Here is a 9,382-nt window from a genome sequence, read left to right on the forward strand (position 1 = left end):
TTATTTCTTTAAATAATCAATCAAGTATTTGACCTTTAGAAAAATATCTTGTAAATAAATAGTAAGCGCAACATTTATAATGTACCTACGAAGATACGAAAGGAATGTAGTTCCTACCGGGTGCCCACGACACCTTTCGATATTTTGTTTGTTTCTTGTTTGATTTTGTTATTGTTACTTATACGAATGTTGTTAAAAGTTTAATGAAACCTAAGCGATACTTTACATCGATTCAGGTGTGAAAATGATTAAATTGGAATACAGACAGCCTCCAATCTTTTTAAGAATTTACAACTCTAAATTTTCCTATGATTTGCTCTTTATTACTGAAACTTCTTTTTAGATATTTCACGAAATGACTTGAACCATTGTTAATTATAAATATCATTTTCAAAACCTGCAAGGCAAATTAATTAAAGAAAAAAAATAATTACTTTGATTTATAAGTTTGTTTTCCACATTAAAATTAAGCCATTCTTAGTGCTAATTACATAAAGTAACCACTTTTAGATAAAATAACACTTCGTAAAAAATTAATTGGTATCTAGGAATATTTTTTCCTAGAACATTCTGTATGTTCATCTTTTTCTCCATTTCCTCTCACTTAAAATCATTTCAAAATCCACCTAGTTTTCTTCATTTCAATATTATTTTAGTTGGTAATCTTTATGCAAAATATACCCCCTCGTACAAGAAATTATAATAAAATATATTTATACAATATATGCTATCCATTTTCATTCAGTAAACAAAGAGCATATTATATAATATTATTTGATTGTCTTTATCTATGAAGTATGTTTGTAACATATTTGTTTATGTATGTCCATTATAATATAATTCTATTTCAACTAAAATAATGTGGAATTACCAATTCAGCATGTATATTTCCTGATGTTTTAACGCAATACTATTATGGTTTAAACTGTTTTAGAAAATGGTTGTGTCTCAAATATTTATCTAAACTGTTTTAGTGTTAGGCCTAACGATTTTGTTCATATTCGTTCTCTTAATATACTCTTTAACAGAAATCCAGAATGTTTGATATTAGTTTTGGTTTCCATGAGTTTTTTGGTATCGTTTCTAGAATTCCAAAATTGACATGGAAAATATTGTCACAACAATATGAATAACTGTCGTCTGTTATTCTGGCAACATGCCTGGCCTATGTCCTAAGATATTAAGTAAATTTTTTCCAGAAATGTGTGTGCATGTGTTTCATTGTGATTAAGAATAGATTTAGGTATATTATTTTATTACTATCCTACCCTTTAGAAACAAAAAAGCTACTTCTCTATACTTTATCTAGATTTTGTTTTTCGATGTGCAAACCATTATCTTACTGTGTTGTTGGTGAAAATAACTATAGCTTCATTTAAAGTTGGTTTTTCGCTTTTTATGTTTATCTCAAAGCAAGTATTCAAGCAATAACAATTTCTAATCTTGTTTGACTGACTAAAAGTGAAATTGTACGATTAGAACTTTTTTCCCCGGGTAGATTGCTTTAAGTAATCTTTCATGATACTTGCGTAATAGAAATAAATGCAACTAAATGCAAAGCAGAAAGTTTTGGTCAAACTATTTTTTGATCTTTGTTTTGGTTGTAAATGATTTCTTTTCATTCTACACTGGGCTCAAATTCCAACAATATTAATGTATTTTTAACTTACCAGAGGAAGTTAATGTAATGGGACCGATTTTAGAAATCTCCAATTTTACATATTTCCGCGGTTTTATCCGCAGTATCCGAATCAAACATTTTCAATGTGATGTCTGTGTGTATGTTCGTATATGTGCGTATGTTAGTTTTGATTCTTTCGCCTCGATTATCTCGCGAACCAGTTATGACATTAACACGTGACTGGGCTTATTCGAAGCGTAATTTAAGAACTGAAAGAGTTTTCAGCAGAATTAGTTGAATCGTTTTTAATGGCAATAAAAAAACTAGAAAAACTGAATAAACAGAATCTGAAAAGTGGATACAATACATCCTTTATCTATGGAGATAATGATCGTTTCAGCATAAGCTGCAGTAAATGTTCGAGAATAATCTATGAAGGCTAACAAGACCTTTTTTTAATGTTTTCTCCCCTCTGGGAAATTAATCGTGTGGACTACAGGGGTCGCACTCATACGACTTCAGTACCACACCGACAATGTATTGCCAACTTATTCTATATCATGTCGCTTGCTTTGCTTTTTATATATTTGTATGCCCAAATGAATCTGACTTTGTTATTCTTGAATTAAAATATGTAGAATTCGGATCTTGTAACACAACCCTGTCCATAACACACTATTTCAATATGTGTAACATTTTCTTGTGATTATATATGCAAACTATCTAATCGACCCCTTTAGGTTGTTTCTAAGACCTCAAATACATATACAATACACATATAAATCCATCTTTGTCGTTATATTAGGTAACATACATTATAAATATAATATTATTGTGTATTTTAAATGGCCGGAACTCTTAGTTATAATTTACAACAATATGTGTATGTGTAAATGTGCCGGAAAGTCGACAAGATCGGCCATATGTTAGACATCCATCCGTAACTTTCATTTGTGAAAAAGTTTGAGAAATTCAGAAGCATTTTTGGAAACAATGTGAAGAAAAGGGTATTTTCCGTTTGGCGTTACGATGCCACAGTCACACATATAACACGGTCAAACTTATAACACCTCTTTCTTTAGGTCGGGGGTTAAAAATAGGCCAATCTTGATGAAAATCGATATCGTCTTATGCTTCAAGTTACCATCAGTCACTTTATGGGATTGAATTGCCACTGGTTACAAAAAACCGAAATTATGGGTTTCAAATAATTTCCAAATTTGTAATGATTGGTACAAAAATAGTTCATTACCTGGAAAAATGAATATACAATCAAACTTCAGCAAATTGGAAAAAAAATTGCAGAGAGTTGGGCTAGGCAACTTTCCCTTTCTTATGTATGTATGTTATTGGTTTACTTTGCATGATGATGTGTTTGATGGTAAACAGTACAACCGGAATACATATGGGACTCATAGGCAGAATAATATTATTTGAAAAGAAATTGACTTTTCTTTTTTAGTTTGAAAATACAACTTTATTGAAGGGTGTAACTTATTGTATACGAATATATATGTTGATAATGACTATTTAAGTTCCTCGTTTGTTATTTTTTCCGAATATTTTTATTTGTGATACATTTAGGAGTCATTGAATTATGGATTTTTCTTTAAATATTTGTAACGACAACTACATCGATGTCTAAAATACTGTCCGACTTGTTGCAAACATATTGATGTGTTGAACTTCCTTTTTTTAAAGATATTTATGTTGCTCCAATAAGAAATTTTTGGGAATCCCAAAAAAAAATGTCATTTGGTGTCAAGATTTGTCCATCTCAAATGACGGTATCCTTTTATAGAAATTTTCACAATTTCCCAGATTGAGTTAATGTTCAGCCTAGTTCTTTGCACTCCATTCAAATCTGCGATAGTGCTGTATTTTGTATACATGTTTTATAACTGATTGTGTTAGTTCATTAGTTCAAACTATTAGTTGTTTGCTTGTTCAAACTATTTTTGCCTGATTACAGTTCCTGAGTTCCTTTTTCTTTACTTTACTGAAAAACTTGACAGACAAAAAGTCTCAGTTATCTGAATACGAAGATAGGATTTCGATAAATTTTTGATATCTTGTTATAGCCAGCTTAATTGAAGAGCTGTAATCCCAATAATATCCCAAAATTTTCTGGTTGTCGATCTGAATGTAAACTTTTTATGCATTGAAATATGTTACGTAATTATGTGATGGACTCACCAGGCTTTGGATTTTTTTCCAATATGATCGATTTGCATAAATTAATATTATTTGAAGTCTTTACTAAGTCTTTACCAAAGCAAATAGAAAGAAAAATTACTATTCATATAAATAAAAATATTTCCACATGTTCAGTACTGTTATTAGATAAGTAACAGAAGCTAATAACATACATCCGCTTATTAAAATACATTATATTTTAATAATTATATGAATTAAATAAAAATTATAATATGTGTTTATATTAAAGTTATTGAAATTATCACACTACAAGAAGTATGTACAGAGAATATGTTACGTTAGTTTAATAGGTCTCTTATAACGCAATTAGCTTACGAAGTCTTGAAGTCTTCATTTGTCTCTGGAAAGCTATTCCTACATAAAAAGGATACCCTTCACTTTTTTCTTTCTCGAGCTATTGTTAGTTGCATCAAACAGTTTTGTATTAAATATCAACATTTGTTTATCATTGAACGCATAAAATTTGATGTGATCGTTGACTAAGTATTTAATTTAAGATTATCAAATCTTTTTAATAGATTATCGAAAATCTTTTTAATTGAATTAGTTTGTTGAAGCAGAAATATTTATCTTATTACGACACTAACTTTTCATCTGAACCGTTAACCGTTCAGTCTCTTTAGTGTGGTACATAAATTTTATATACTTTAGTTTAAACTAAAAAAAAATGTTAAAAATTTTGAAAACGAAATAATCTTAAATGGCCCTAAAGTAATCGAATTTTCAAACCTTCAATTTTTTCAGATCGGGTAAGAATCATAAAAAAATGATTTTTACTTTTATAGCATATACAAACTAGCGGAACCGCAAACCAATGATGAAAATTAATTATTTAATCGATTTATGTCATATATCCTTAGCAATTTTTTGTCCAGCACCGACCCTGAATAATAACTACTATGCCACAGTTCATTAAGTTTGCTTGTTTTTAAAAAACAAGTATTTCATAACCCATTTTCGGTTTTTACTCCCCGTACCTATATTTATTTTAAAATGACTATAAAGCAATAAAAAAACGACCATTTCAAAAATATGATTTAAATGATATATTAAAATATACAAAAGTGAAGAGAGAATGAATTAAGTAACTGTCGCGTTGTGCACTCAAAAGAATTATATTATTATTATTATTACTATACGAATGCACTGCAGTTTTGTGTATATGACAGTTTATATTATTATCACTATATTATTATATTCTTATTATATAAAAACGTCATATTTCATATTTTTAAATCAAATAAATAAATATACACTTGAACACTTGTTTAAAATAATATTTATGTGTATGCAGTTTAGTATCAATAATAAGGGAGAATGTATTACCTTGATTCAAAAGATACATTTGTATGATAGTTTAAGTTTAGGCGTAACCAATTCCGTCCATGGTATGATTAGGGTAGCCGGTTCTTTTCCCGCCATCGCAATAAAATTAATTTAATTAATAGTTGTGATGGACTGGTGTAGTACATGGTATATGCATGAAGGAGGTGTATCAGTCTCTGAAATTGAGGAGCTGATAAATGAAATTATCAGCGGAAAGGTGGTAAAACACATATATGGTATCACAATGGGCTCTATAGCCTAAGTGTGTCTTTCGTGAACAACCAATACAACATAACCTAACCTAACCTATGATGGTTTAAAGTCAAGCATTAAATATAATATTGGAAATAATGATTCCTTATAACATCACTCTTTTTACACACTATGTATTTCTTTGTCAGAATATAAATAGCTGTATATATCGAGAATAATTATTATACAAAATAAATGGTATACTATGCTAATTTTCTTTGGAAATGTATTTTTTAAAGTTTTTTTCCTTGTCGTGGTAATTTTTGGTCGAATTAATACATTATTAGGTACTCAGGAAATCTGTAGCATATTCTATATTATATGATTAAATTTTGCATTTACCTTCTTTGCTTAGAACTGCAGAATTATAGAAGATATTTAATTGACACATTGAAAACTCTGTAAATTTCTTATACATATATCCTCTTCTCTAAGCATTCAATAACACCTCCAACTTTTTATAAATTCATGATTAAGAAAACCTACTTCTTTTTTCGTACCTGTACTATACGTACTTAGAGCAAAGAAAAATTACGAAGCATGAAAAGTGACCCAAGAAACAACACTTTACCTTATTTCGTATGTTAGTATCAATAATATTCTCAATACGTGATAAATATAGATTGTATTTTTTTGACATGTGTGCATGTTTTATAAAATATACAGAAGTTTTTATGTAAAATTGAAACAAAAAATTTTTTGAAACGACTATAAAATAAATTTAAAGAATTCATACTTTCGCCCTAAAATCAATGGTATATTGATTGAGAATGGTAACTTATTATGCTGACCTTACCTCCTATTTTAGTTTCTTTTCGTTGACTATTGACACTAGACCTTTTGAACCTATTGTTAACTTTAAAAAAAAAAGTGGTTTTGCCATTGAATGAAAATTTTCTGAGAAGTCTTTTTAATGAATTAGGTATTCCGGGATATCATTTCTCATATACGCCTTTAGTCGATATGCGAGAAAAAATTCGTCCAATTGTAAAAAGATTAAATTTCTCGGATCAAAACAACTCAAAAAAACTTATTTTAAACAGTTCAAAAGTAAAAAGGACATCTACTCTAAATTAATGGAGAAAATTAAATAAAAATAAATGTTTTGGAATTTGATAAAACTTGGTATACATTCAAGTAATTATTTGACGAATAACCGGATATAACGAAAAACCGGAGCAATTTAACGATTGAGTTAGTGATTTTAGAGCAATTCTCTAATAAACAGTAGGGAAAGGTGTTATTTCAGAGCGATTCTGTAAAAAAATCGAAAAATAATTATTTGATAAATTAAATATTGATGAATCTAATGACCTGGATATTGTTTTTGGGTTTTTATATTATAGCTTCTACTTACCCAAAACCACGAAAATCTGGTTGATTTTCAGAGTGAACGGTAATTTTCCGGATATTGCCTGAAGTAATTAGTTCAAAATATTAATCCTTGTATATGATTGATTTTGGAGCGCTCAAAACTACACGGCCTCCGAAACTACACGTTTAATTCACATAAAAACCATTTTTCTTTTTTTTTTTTCAAAATTTCTCTTTCGAATATGTATTCTGTTATCAGCAACAATTTAATTGAATAATTTGTATATTCATGGAAATGTTTGATTCTTTAATTGATGGTGAATAAAATGGTACTGAAAAATAATCTTCCTTGAGTTATGTTTTAACAATAAATAGGCTGCGTTATTAAAGTCAAATGATAGTATGTAAAGTTTTGGTAAAATTGTAATAAAATATATAATTTTTGAACTATTTTGCCGTACGAATGGAAATATACTATAAAGTAAATACACATTTCCTTTCTATTAATAGCACACAATCCATTATAAGGCTTGGGGAAAATGACCAGTGGTTATAAACTAATGTAAAGACGTTCTTACAGATAGCTATTGTTGTAATAGTAGGGCATTAACCATCTCCTATTACCTTCCTGAATAAGGGAGAATTATATTATTGTACACCTATAAATTTAGGGAGAATTATATGTTCAAATTAGTTCTAGATTTTAATTACTACTAATAGTATATGTGTTAAAGTTATTAAGCCTGCAAAATATTTGTTTTATGGTTAAAATGTATAATTTTACATTTCAAATCCTTTCCAAGGACATTAATAAGTATTTATTTATGAATGTTGTATCAAAATTGAATTCGAATAATATTATAAATGTGAAAATAGGGACGTAGAGCTATTTCGACAAATCATGCACAACATGCAGATGCCCTATAAAATAAAATGTTTGCAGAGAACGTAGGAAGTAAAAACAATTTTTAATAATTTCAAAAAAAGTTTCTTTTTAACTCTGGGCAAATTCGTGTACCTCAGTTTTTTTATAATTATGTGCGAATAAACAGATTATATTTCCACTTTATAATCAATTTAATTTCAAAACCATTTTTTTTTTTTTAATTTTTTAACTACTTAGCTGAGAATCAATTTATTATGAACCTTTTTTATGAAGAGTCATTTGTCAAAGTTTAAACATATTTCTTTACGATAATTTGGTTCGATAAATGTTTGGTGAAAATCCGTAGGAGATGGATGCGTCGAAATTTTAACATAGTCAAAAATATTGTTTTATTTGCCATTTCACTCCAAAATTTGTGCTCGTAGAGGGAGATATATTCAAAACATTTCGGAAAGGTTTCTAGGCATGGTTGTTTCGTAAACATGAATAGATAGATAAAAATAGACCTGCCTACCACGTAGCATCAAACTTCGACAATCTACCTTCATGAAATTCACAATTTTTTGCAAAGTTTTGGGAATGTGTATCTTACCTTGTGGTTTGTGCTACAACCATATCGAAAAAGTCTTCTTTGACTCAAATCTAGTTTGGGGATTTATATCCTTTCTGCTACGATATCATATATCAATTCAAAAAGACACACCTAGCTCCCACGAATTCATCCCGTACATCTCCCTAAATAGTATTTTTATCTTAGAACAAATATAAAGGATGACAATATTTCAAAAATGTAGGTCAGTATGTACGGTATGAAGAATGAAATTCATATAAGAGGGGAAAATCCTTTTGTAACATATAAATATGTGTACATTTATCAAACAAAGGGAAAAACTAATTCCAAAGACAATCGTATAGATGCCACTAGTAGTTATTTTATTATATTTGTTAAAAATATGGATATAGCACGCATAGTTTGCCATTGAAGTAGGAATTATATATGTATTACATACATACTTTTATTCATGTAATAAGAAAATACTAATGTTACCTAACATATGTGTACAGTTTTATTATTTATTTTATGTATTACGCAACACGAGAAAGCCATATGGAAATAGACTTATAAGATTATATAAATTAGAGAAGTTATACTCTAAAAATGAAGTCGAAATGTGCTTTTATATTTGATTCGACAATTTTTTACTTTAGAAAATGTATTAGTAAGTAGTATTCTTACAGGAATCAAACCTGGGAAAAGTTATTATTTCGGAGAAACTTTTTCAATGCATATTTCAGAAACAGGTCATTCAATCAGATTTGCAGATTTACGGATAAACAAGTGTTACTATGACCAAAAAGCACAAAAATTCAGCTCATTGTTCGAATAGATTTTTTTTCGAGACCCATAATCTATTTGAAATAAAAAATTGTAGTTTATGATTTTTAATATTACCAAATGTACTCTCTCAATTATTTATTTAACCTAAATTTTTTTTTGGCCAAACCTAATCAAATTAATAAAATTTATACAATCCCGAAAAAACATAGGGTGGAGAGTTTTTAGATATTCATTAAAATCGTGACCGAGAGGTGAAATGTGGGATCCTTAATGAATGTCCCAGAAACATGATATTTAAGCGCAAATTCAACCAAATTTGCATGTTTATGGATGAATAAGGACAATTAAGATCCAAAAGCATAAAAATACAGCTCATTTGCCAAATAGATTATTTTCTAAATTGTTTCACAACAAAAGTTTTTTTCTA

Source organism: Chrysoperla carnea, chromosome 3, assembly GCF_905475395.1.
Source record: "Chrysoperla carnea chromosome 3, inChrCarn1.1, whole genome shotgun sequence".
Lineage (NCBI taxonomy): Eukaryota > Metazoa > Arthropoda > Insecta > Neuroptera > Chrysopidae > Chrysoperla > Chrysoperla carnea.